Raw genomic sequence first — 11,572 nt, 5'->3', positions numbered from 1 at the left:
AGTTTAAGTGCATTTCTTTTTTTCTTTTTTTTTTTTTTTGAGATGGAGTCTTGTTCAGTCACCCAGGCTGGAGTGCAGTGGCGTGATCTTGGCCCACTGTAACCTCTGCCTCCCAGGTTCAAGCGATTCTCGTGCCTCAGCCTCCCAAGTAGCTGGGACTAGAGGCATGCGTCACCATATCCAGATAATTTTTGTCTTGTTTTGTTTTGTTTTGTTTTTGAGACGGAGTCTCACTCTGTCGCCCAGGCTGGAGTGCAATGGCGCAATCTCGGCTCACTGCAAGCTCCGCCTCCTGGGTTCACGCCTTTCTCCTGCCTCAGCCTCCCGAGTAGCTGGGACCACAGGCGCCCGCCACCACACCCGGCTAATTGTTTGTATTTTTAGTAGAGACAGGGTTTCACCGTGTTAGCCAGGATGGTCTCGATCTCCTGACCTCGTGATCTGCCTCGGCCTCCCAAAGTGCTGGGATTACAGGCATGAGGTGTAAAAGCCTGGCGTCTTTTCTTTCCTTTTCTCTCTCTCAGATGTTTTTTTTTTTTTTTTTTTTTTTTTGAGACAGGATCTCACTCTGTTTCCCAGGCTAGAGTGCAGTGGTGCAATGGTGCAATCACAGCTCACTGCAGCCTCGACCCCCTGGGCTCCGGTGACCCTCCTACCTTGGCCTCTTGAGTAGCTGGGACTATAAGCATGGGCCACCGCACCCTGCTAATTTTTGTATTTTTTTGTAGAGATGGGTTTCACCACGTTGGCCAGGCTGGTCTCAAACTCCTGGGCTCAATCCATCTACCTTGGCCTCCCAATGTGCTAGAATTACAGGTGTGAGCTACCATGCCCAGCCAATTACTAGTATTTTCTTACCTATTTAGAGTAGTCAGGCATACCTCAAAATGGATTGAATCATTTCCAGCTGAGGCACTTTTTTTGTTGTTTTTGAGATGGACTCTCTCCCCCTGCTGCCCAGGCTGGAGTGTGATGGCACAATCTTGGCTCACTACAACCTCCACCTCCCGGGTTCAAGTGATTCTCCTGGCTCAGCCTCCCAAGTAGCTGGGATTACAGGCATGCTCCACCACGCCCAGCTATTTTTTGTATTTTTAGTAGAGATGGGGTTTTGCCATGTTGGTCAGGCTGGTCTTGAACTCCTCACCTCAAGTGATCTGCCTGCCTTGGCCTCCCAAAGTGTTGGGATTACAGGTGTGAGCCACCACTCTCAGCCTGGACAGGAATTTTGGTGCAGGGATGGCCCAAACGGGAGCATGCACCTCAAGGGGTATATATACAAGGTGATGTGGTGGAGGAAGAAAATTTTAGAAATTCTATTGATTTTAATTCAAGAAAAGATCAATTTATATTGGTTTGATATTTAGATTGACTTCAGCAGTCTCCTTCAATCTGTATGTCAGAATGTCATATGTCACATATGTATCTGAGTTACTCCGTGGGAAAAATGGAAGAGATTTAGAGTAGTGTTCTCACAGGTTTGTTCATTTGTATGTTACCTATCAGTTACGTTACCTATCAGTTAAAACTATCTCACCGTAAATGCACTTATCTAATGAACGTTCTTTTCAAGGGTTTAAGAGGAACACTGCAAAGAAACTGAGCTGGAAATCGTGTTCATAATGCAGCCTAGCAGATGTAGCAGGTGCCGTCTGTGCCCACCCACCAGTCCTGGGCCTGCTACTCTGGCCCACCAGTTTCCAAACATCCAGGGCTTCTGAGGGTGTCTTCTTGACGCCACAGCCTGCCGGGCTGCATGTGGGGCAAGCTGGGCCGTCCTTAACCAATGAGGGGCATTTCGTGCATAAACACCTGGATTTCCTCAGCTCTCAGTGAGAGGACACTGAGCTGTTTCTCAGAGTGGCCCCAGCAGGAGGCATCCCCAGTTGCTTACAGCGATAACCTCTTCATAGACACATCACTTACTGCCTCCCTCCCTTCCATTCCTCACTTCCCTACTTTCTCAGGGGCCTCCTGGGATGTTTCCCTTGTGAACAGGCCTGTCTTAGGAACGTGTTACCAGACAGTAAAAAGTCATCAGACTAACTAACAGCCCTTCAATGGTGTTTGCCCTTCAGCCACACGAAGAAATTAAACACGACGGCAGTTGTTCACACCCACACACCTGTATGCTCCCACTAAATAATTTTACCATGAAAAAAATGTGTGTGTGTATATATATATTTTGTTTGTTTGTTCCTTTGTTTGTTTGTTTCCTTTTGAGACAGTCTCACTCTGCCACCCAGGCTGGAGTGCAGTGGTGCGATCTCGGCTCACTGCAACCTCCGCCTCCCGAGCTCAAGCGATTCTCCTGACTCAGCCTCCCAAGTAGCTGGGATTACAGGCGCCTGCCACCATGCCTGGCCAATTTTTGTATTTTTAGTAGAGACGGGGTTTCGCTGTGTTGGACAGGCTGGTCTTGAACTCCTGACCTCGGGTGATCCACTCACCTCAGCCTCCCAAAGTGCTGGGATTAAGACTTTAGCCGCCACGCCTGGCCACGAATATATATATATTTTAATAGTTCATCTTTCTAAATTTTATGTACTTTTATTATATGCAATACATGTTATACATAAGTAATTTATAAACATTTGTAAGTTGGGGAAATATGCTAATTTCCCCCCATCAGTGTGTATGGTCAATACAATTCAGAATCTTCAGCTCTAGATAAAAGATGTGAATATTCAGTTACCTTCCCTTTCAAACTCTGTAAATTGTGTGTGCCAAGTGTGTATGAAAAACTCAGCAACTCTCGGCAGAAGTCTAGCCTTGAATATGATAGGATTTTCCATTTCCTCTTTCTATAAATGAAGTGTTAATTTAATGGACTGTTATTCACAGATTTATAACTTATTCTTCAGGAACATGATTAAAAATAATGAACTTTTATATTAAATTATCAATTATATATTAATGTATCAGACTAAAGACTTCATTATCTTAAAAAGATTTGTTATTTGACATGTTGGAAGGAATTAAGAATACTGGCTAGGCCGGGCGCGGTGGCTCACACCTGTAATTCCAGCACTTTGAGAGGCCTAGGTGGACGGATCACTTGAGGTCAGGAGTTCGAGACCAGCCTGGCCAACATGGTGAAACTCCGTCTCTACTAAAAATACAAAAATTAGCTGGGCGTGGTGGTGCACATCTGTAATCCCAGCTACCAGGGAGGCTGAGGCAAGAGAATTGCTTGAGCCCTGGAGGCGGAGGTTGCAGTGAGCTGAGATTGTGCCACTGCACTCCAGCCTGGGCAACAGAGTGAGACTCCATCTCAAAAAAAAAAAAAATACCGGTTAATAAAAAAATATTTAAAAGTTATACACTAGAAATGTTAAGGCTGGCATGGTGGCTCACACCTGTAATCCCAGCACTTTGGGAAACTGAGGCAGGTAGATCATTTGAGGTCAGGAGTTTGAAACCAGCCTTGCCAACCAGACAGGTGAAACCCTGTCTCTACTAAAAATACAAAAAAAGTTAGCCAGGTGGTAGAGGCATGTGCCTGTAATCCCAGCTACGCGGGAGGATGAGGCAGGAGAATTGCTTGAGCCTGGGAAGCAGAGGGTGGAGTGAGCCAAGATCATGCCACTGCACTCCAGACTGGACGACAGAATGAGACCCTGTCTCAAAAAAATAGAAAAAAAAGAAATTTTAGCACTTGTAAAAAGAATCCACCTTATAAAGAGAAAGACACCACATTGTAAGTTACATACGTAGCAGACACTGGAGATGCGGGATAGAACCAGAGGAATAATAGAAGTGCATGTTTACAAATCTTAGAATATCCCATTTATTTATTTTATTTACCTGCAAAAAAAAATGGGGATCATAAAATACTTTTCTTCTCAGGGTCATTTTGAGAATCTAGTGAAAAAAATACATGTGAAAAATAGTTCTGACATTCATTTCATATATACTATACAAAATAGGGTATGTACCTTATCACTTGCTTCAAATATATAGTTTTCTGCTTTTAACTATAAGATGCTGTATTATCAATATCATTAATTTTTTATGTAGACTATGTTATATATGGATTATCTAAGAATGAGAGTGAAATAGACATTTTCAGATAAAAACAGAATTTACCACCAAAATTTCTTCACCAAAGGAACTTTTAAAAGATTATCTCAGAAAGTAAATCTGAGAGGTAAGAAGTAATAATGAGTAAATGGTAAGTACTTGAGTAAATCTAAAGAAATATTGATAGTAAGGCAATCCTAAGCAAAAAGAACAAAGCTGGAGGCATCACGCTACCCAGCTTCAAACTATACTACAAGGCTACAGTAACCAAAACAGCATAGTACTAGCACAAAAACACACGTAGACTGATGGAACAGAATAGAGAATTTAGAAATGAGACCACACACCTATAATTTTTTGATCTTCGACGAACCTGACAAAAACAAGCAATGGGCAATGGATTCTCTATTCAATAAATCGTGCTGGGATAACTGGCCAGCCATATGGAAAAGACTGAAAATGGACGCCTTCCTTAGGCCATATACAAAAATTAACTCAAGATGGATTAAAGACTTAATGTAAAACCCAAAACAATAAAAATCCTGGAAGACAACCCAGGCAGTACCATTCAGGACATAGGCACAGGCAAAGATTTCATGACGAAGACGCCAAAAACAATTGCAACAGAAGCAAAAATTCACAAATGGGATCTAATTAAACTAAAGAGCTGCACAGCAAAAGAAACTATCAAGAGAGTAAACAGACAGCTTACAGAATGGGAGAAAATTGTTGCAAACTATGCATCTGAGAAAGGTCTGAAATCCAGCATCTATACGTAATTTACACAAATTTAGAAGAAAAAAACACCCCATTAAAAAGTGGGCAAAGGACATGAACAGACACTTTTCAAAAGAAGACATCTGTGGCCAGCAATCCTATGAAAAAAAGCCCAGCATCACTGATCATTAGAGAAATGCAAACCGAAACAACAACGAGATACCATCTCACACCAGTCCAAATGGCTATTATAAAAATGTCAGAAAATAACAGATGCTGGTGAGGTTGTGGAGAAAAAGATATGCTTATACACTGTTGGTGGAAATGTAAATTAAATTAGTTCAGCCATTGTGGAAGACAGTGTGGGGATAAAGACAGAGATACCATTCGACCCAGCAATCTCATTACTGGGTATATACCCAAAGGAATAGAAATCATTGTTATAAAGACACATGCACGCGTATGTTCGTTGCAGCACTGCCCATCAGTGACAGACTAGATTAAAAAAATGTGGTACATACACACCAGGGAATACTATGCAGCCATAAAAAGGAACAAGACTGACTGGGCGTGGTGGCTCATGCCTGTGATCCTAGCACTTTGCGAGGCTGAGGTGGGTGAATTGCCCGCGCTCAGGAGGTCAAGACCAGCCTGGGCAACACGGTGAAACCCCATCTCTATTAAAATACAAAAAATTAGCTGGGCATGGTGGTGCGTGCCTGTAGTGCCAGCTACTCAGGAGGCTGAGGCAGGAGAATTGCTGGAACCCGGGAGGCGGAGGTTGCAGTGAGCCGAGATCGCGCCATTGCACTCCCGCCTGGGCGACTCCATCTCTAAAAAATAAAAAATAAAATATAAGGAACAAGATCATACCTTTGCCAGGGACATGGATGGAGCTGGACGCTATTATCCTTAGCAAACTAACATAGGAACAGAAAACCAGATACTGCATGTTTTCACTTATAAGTGGGAGCTAAATGATGAGAACTCCTGGATACAAAGAAGGGAACCACACACACACACACACACACACCCTCTCACAGACTTAGAATACGTGGCAAGAAAAGCATATAATTTGACATTGGGAGCAGAAGAATTAGTGTTCTAAGGTCCCTGCATTGTCCGGGAGAAGGGGAAAAGTATCAACATTAGACATTGATAAAGGGTCTGCACCTTTTGATTTCTTAACCACTCAAGGATAGAAAAGGGGCATAACTTTAAAATGAAACAGGAAAATGGTGGGCTGATTTTTAAATTTAAAAGAACCGAATACAGCAGGACAGATCCAAAGCACAGAGGAGATGGTGTATTTAACTCCATCCACACCAATCATTACATTACATGCAAAGGGACTGAGGACTCCAGTTAAAATGACAGTTGTAGGCTGGTTTTTAAAATACATATTTGCTGTTTTATTTTTAGAGACAAGGTCTCGCTCCGTTGCCCAGGCTGGAGTGCAGTGGCATCATAACTCACTGCAGCCTCGAACTCCTGGGTTCCAGTGAGCCTCCACCTCAGCCTCCAAAGTAGCTGTGATTACAGGTGTGTGCCACCTTGCCTAGCTGAGTCCCTTGAATTGATAAAAGGTATATACAAAAATCCCTCAGTAAACATTAGTTAATAGTGAAATATTAGAAGTGTCTCTTTTAAAATCAAGAACAAGAGTGCCTGCTATTATTACTTGTATTCAACATTGTACTGAAAGTGTCAACACAGTAAAGCAAGGAAAATGAAAAAAAAAAAGGCATACGGAAGAAACAAAACTGTCATTCTTTAAAGGTTAGATGATTGTATGTATGGAAATCCAATATCTTCTATAAGCAGATTATCAGAATTAAGAGTTTAGCAAATTTGCGAGCTAAAACATCAACATTTAAGTTTTTCTAAGTACCAGCAACAGAATTAAAAAATAGAATGTTAGGCTGAGTGCAGTGGCTCACAACTGTAATCCCAGCACTTTGGGAGGCCAAGGAGGGAGGATTGCTTGAGTCCTAGGAGTTCAAGACCAGCCTGGGCAACATAGTGTAAGACCCTGTCTCTATAAAAATAAATTTTAAACAAGAAAATGGAATTTTAAATATATATAATATTTAATCATAACTAAAAATATAAAGTTTCTAGAAATAAATCTAATAAAAATATGCAAGACCTTTTTGGAGAAAATTACAAAGCTTTATTGTAAGAAGCAGAGTTTAACCCTTTTCCCATTTAGAAAAAAAAAGTGCAGCTCACTGCCGGCGCTCATTTAATTTTACGTAAACACACTCTTGGAGGCTGAAGCAGATCTTACTGATTTTCAATGTGAAAATAAAATATAAAAACTGTTCTTGGAGTTATTTCTAAACAGAACTAACATCAGAATCATCTGAATCATCAGAATCATCTATTTCAGAAAAATCGGACTCATCGAATGAATCTTCGGCTAACTGTTGAGAACGATGTTAACATCACGTGTAGGAATACTACATTTTCCAGGATTTGACATTTTCAGCGATCGAGAATTACTATGTTTTGTAAATGGAAATACCACTACTAAAGACAGAATGCTATAAATAGAATGATGTCTTTTGTTTCTAAAGTCGATATACTAGAGCGATGTGAAAATAATCATAAAAGCGAGATATTTCGTGGCAAAGTTATCTCGGGGTAAACGCTGCAGCTGTAAGCACTGCCGGTGAGTATTCTCAGGACAAATGGGAAAAGGGTTAAAGAACCCCTAAATAAATGGAGAGAAGTAGCATGTTTGTGATTGAGAGACTCAGTGTCATTAATATAAAGATGTCAGTTTTGCGACTGAGCAATTGATCCAATGCAATTACTGTCAAAATCCCAACAAAACTATTTTTGTTTTGCTTCATTTTGGAACTGATTCTTAAATTTAGTACAGCGACGAGCCAGGAATCCTGGAGCCCCTTGTATCCGCTCAGGTCCGCCAGGAGGCAGCTGCAAAAATGATGTCAGGAGCATAAGAGGTGAAAGACAAGAGGGGGCAGAATGAGGCAGGGAAAACCTTAGGGCCTGACACCTGTGGAAGGAAGGAGGCAGGAAGAGGAAGAACTTCAGACTGGCAGCACAGCTCAAAGAAAGTCTTGGCCTGTCCACCAGGGAACTCCTATGCAAGGATTGTCTGGAGGACCCTCACTGGGCAGAAGTATTCACGAGGAGCACATGACCTCAGCTCATATACTGTGGCAGAGCAAAAGGCACTTCAGCTGGACGCTGTCAGATAACTCACTTTCAAAGGGAGATCCGAGCTAAGTGTTCTTTCTTCTCTCTCTCTCTCTCTTTCTTTCTTTCCTCCGGAGGCTTGCTTCTTCGCCCAGGCTGGAGTGCAATGGCACGATCTCAGCTCACTGCAACCTCTGCCTCCTGGGTTCAAGCAATTCTCCTGCCTCAGCCTCCCGAGTAGCTGCGATTACAGACGCATGCCAGCACGCCCGGCTAATTTTTGTATTTTTAGTAGAGACGGGGTTTCACCATGTTAGCCAGGATGGTCTTGAACTCCTGACCACAAGTGATCTGCCTGCCTCGGCCTCCCAAAGTGCTGGGATTACAGGTGTGAGCCATTGCACCCAGCCTGGCTGCTAAGTGTTCTTAAAGGAGGCTGATGTAGGGGAACTTACCCTATTCGATGTAAGGATATGTAGCTAAGGCCAGGCATGGTGGCTCAGGCCTGTAATCCCAGCACTTTGGGATGCCAAGGTGGGCGGATCACGAGGTCAAGAGATCAAGACCATTCTGGCCAACATAGTGAAACCCCCTTCTCTACTAAAAATACAAAAATTAGCTGGGCATGGTGGCGCACGCCTGTAGTCCCAGCTACTACGGAGGCTGAGGCAGGAGAATTGCTTGAACCCGGGAGGCGGAAGTTGCACTAAGCCGAGATCACACCACTGCACTCCAGCCTGGGCGACAGAGCAAGACTCCGTCTCAAAAAAAAAAAAAAAAAATTGTCGCTAAAGTGAGAGTATGCTATTGGTAAAAGGATACACAAGTAGAACAGAATATAGAGCTTCAGAACAAACCCACACGTATGGACTTTAGCATATTTCAGAAGCAGCAAATCATTGTGGAAAGGATGGACTATTCAAATCCTTGTAACAAGGATGGATGATACACGATGGAAAAAGATGCAACTGAAAACTGTATTACATCAGTACTTATAATTTTTACTCATCAAAGATTCCATCAACAAAGCAAAAAGAGAAGCTACAAACAGAGTATATTTGCAACCCATGCGAACAACACGTTTAATATTAAAACCAAAATGTAGTGTGTATACTCATAAGTGTATATCTGTGCACACAAATATGTACGTATACATAAATCAAGACAAAATAAGTAGAAAAATGGGCAAAGGATATTCAGGGGCATTTCACAGAAAAGAAACAGGACTGGTCAAAAAACACGAAATGATGTTCAATCTCATTGGTAATTGCAAATACAAATTAAGAGTTCAGTAAGGTGTCATTTCACGCACACTTGGATGACAGAAATTTAAAGGCTGACATTACCAAGTCGCGAAGAAGATGTGCAACAAAGAACGCCAACTCTGTGCTGCTGGCAAAGTCAAACCAAAGAAGTGCAAGCACCTGGAAAACGAACTTGGCATTATTTTTCTTTCTTTTTTTTTTCTTTTGAGACGGAGTCTCGCTCTGACGCCAGGCTGGAGTGCAGTGGTGTGATCTCGGCTCACCGCAACCTCCGCCTCCCGGGTTCAAGCGATTCTCCTGCCTCAGCCTCCTGAGTAACTGGGATTACAGGCACCCGCCACCACGCCCAGCAAATTTTTGTATTTTTAGTAGAGATGGGGTTTCACCATGTTGGCCAGGATGGTCTCGATCTCTTGACCTTGTAATCCACCTGCCTCGGCCTCCCAAAGTGCTGGGATTACAGGCATGAGCCACCGCGCCTGGTTTGGCATTATTTTTCAAAGTTAAATACACATAATACCCTTCAACGTGGCATATATCCTTGAGAGATTCTTGCTCATGTGTATCAGGAAAGATGTATAAATATATTTATATTAGCATTATTCATAACAACAAAAGCCAGAATCAACTCAAACATCCATTCACAACAGAATGGATAAACAAATGGTGGCATATTCATACAAGGAAGCACCCGACAGCATTAAAAATGAATGCACTACTATCGGATGCATAAACAGGAAATAAATCATACAAACGTAATCCCGAATTTTCTTTTCTTTTTTTTTTTTTTTACTTTGTCTTTTTTTTCAGAGGCTAAGGAAGGGGTGGGGTTGGGCAGAGAGGGAAGGGACTGAGGGTGGAGTCTGCTTTTTCTTAAAGAACATTACAAAGGAATACCTTCAATATAATACCTTTTAAAATAATACCTTCGGCCAGGCGCCGTGGCTCATGCCTGTAATCCCAGCACTTTGGGAGGCCAAGGTGGGTGGATTGCCTGAGGTCACGAGTTTGAGACCAGCCTGACCAATATGGTGAAACTCCATCTCTAGTAAAAATACAAAATTAGCTGGGCATGGTGGCGCATACCTGTAATCCCAGCTACTCGGGAGGCTGAGGCAGGAGAATAACTTGAACCCGGAAGGCAGAGGTTGCAGTGAGCCGAGATCGCGCCACCGCACTCCAGCCTTGGGGACGAGAGCAAGACTTCATCTCAAAAAAAAAAAAAAAGACATAACTCACATACTATACAATTTGCTCTATTAAAGTATACTATTTGGTGGTTTTAGTCAACTCCAAGTTCTGCGACCATTTAATTTTAGAACATTGTCATCACCCCAAAAGGAAAAGAAACCCCATACCACTTAGTAGTCATTCCTCATGCCCTTCTCTTCCCCAGCTCCTGGTAATCCTAAACTGTTTTCTGTCTGCATTTGCCTGCTATGGACATTTCAAATACATACAATCATATACTCTGTGGTCCAAGTCTTCTTTCACTTAGTATGTTTTCAAGATTCATCCATGTCATAATATATGTCAATAGTTTATTCCTTTTTTTTTTTTTTTTTTTTGAGACAGGGTCTCACTCTGTCACCCAGGCTGAAGTGCAATGGTGCCATCTCAGCTCACCACAACCTCCGCCTCCTGGGCTTAAGCAATTCTCCTACCTCTCGGCCTCCTGAGTAGCTGGAAATTACAGGCATGTGCCACCACACCTAGCTAATTTTTGTATTTTTTGCAGAGATGGGGTTTTGCCATGTTACAGAGGCTGGTCTTGAACTCCTGGGCTCAAGTGATCCACACACCTCAGCCTTCCAAAGTGCTGGGATTACAGGAGTGAGTCACCACACCCAGCCAGTTTAGTCCTTATAGCTGTATAATATTCCATTGCACAAATATGCCACTTTTTAAAAATCCAACATCAATGGATGGATATTTGGATTGTCTCCAATTTGGGGCTATTTTGATTAATGCTGCAATGAATATCAATTTACAAGTCTTCGTGTGGAGATGCCTTTTAAAATAAGGTTCAAAAACAAAACTAAACAATATATGCTAAAATTAGAAGAAAAGCAGGGGACCAGCAGCGTGCTATTTGGGAATGTTCCAGTGAGTTCGAGTTCTTTTTTTAATATTCCTCATAACTCATCACATATTACAATAATCATAACATACACACACATACAAATAGGGTGTTCTGGCCTCCACATTTTGTAAAAAGCTTCATGGTTGGATGTGGGAGGGAAAGTAGACTTTGGTTTCTTAGACGCGTCCACCTTCTCCCTTTCGGTCCCACCGCACTTCCGCTTCCAAGTACGCCCAGTTCTCTGCTTTGCTTTCACAGCATCTGCTGTTATGTCCACAGACCTACCCAACTTTACCAGCTTTAACTATTGGAATGT

This window comes from Pan troglodytes, chromosome 6, assembly GCF_028858775.2.
Source record: "Pan troglodytes isolate AG18354 chromosome 6, NHGRI_mPanTro3-v2.0_pri, whole genome shotgun sequence".
Lineage (NCBI taxonomy): Eukaryota > Metazoa > Chordata > Mammalia > Primates > Hominidae > Pan > Pan troglodytes.
Note: the sequence above shows the minus strand (reverse complement) of the source record.